This window comes from Galeopterus variegatus, unplaced genomic scaffold (assembly GCF_000696425.1).
Source record: "Galeopterus variegatus unplaced genomic scaffold, G_variegatus-3.0.2 Scaffold673, whole genome shotgun sequence".
Classification (NCBI taxonomy): Eukaryota; Metazoa; Chordata; class Mammalia; order Dermoptera; family Cynocephalidae; genus Galeopterus; species Galeopterus variegatus.
Window position 1 is genome coordinate 362,451 of NW_007726784.1, and position 918 is coordinate 363,368.

Genomic DNA, 918 nt, shown 5'->3' on the forward strand with positions numbered 1-918 from the left:
TTTTTTTTTGTCTTTTTTTTTTTTTGTCTTTTTTTTTTTTTTTGTCTTTTTCCGGGTCCGGCAATGGATCGCAACCCTCGGTGTTGCCCCCGCGCCTCGCTCAGCCAGTGAGCGGGAACCGGTCTGTATGTGGGATCCGAACCCTCGGCGGGAGCGCAGCCGCGCTTCCCAAGCGGCGCACTAGCGCAGTGCGCGACCGGGCCGGCCCCTCAATTATAACATTAACCAAAACCCTTCAACATCATTCACAAAATCCTCATACCTCTGAGAGAAATTCAAAGAGCTGTACCAAAGACATTAAAATTAATGTAACAAAGGCAATATGTCTCATGAGCTGTAAACACTCTCAGACTCTTTGATTTGGAATCTGTCTTTTAAGAATCTATCACAAGGAAAGGATCAGAGGTGCAGATAAAGATTTATGTACAAAGAGCAAAAATTGGAAAATAAAAATCTAACATATGGGAATGGTTAAGCAACATACACAGAATGGACTATTATGTAGCCATTACATATATATATGAATAATTTTTAATGACAAGGGAAAATTCCTCAAAATATATCAAGAGAAAAAAACAGTCCAGATCTCATATATAATATAATCTCAAGTATGCTAAAAATATTTTTATATATTTCCAAAATAGTATATGAGGCTGAAAACTGTAGTAGGGTAAAATATTCATTTTCTTTTTTAAGCTTTTCTTTGTTCTCCAAGTTTTCTACAATGTGTGTGTTTTACTTTTATAATCAGGGGGGAAAATAGCATTTTTGTTTGGATCTAAAGTAGCATAGAGGGGCCGGCCTGTGGCTCACTCGGGAGAGTGCGGTGCTGATAACACCAAGGCCACGGGTTCGGATCCCATATAGGGATGGCCGGTTGCTCACTGGGTGAGCGTGGTGCTGACAACACCAAGTCAA

General features: G+C 40.2%; 1 protein-coding gene across 1 annotated transcript in view; it reads right to left on the reverse strand.

Moving 5' to 3' along the window:
* The window catches only part of TEX14 (testis expressed 14), a 72,332-nt gene that overhangs the window by 16,143 nt on the left and 55,271 nt on the right, over positions 1–918 (reverse strand). The window lies entirely within an intron of this gene.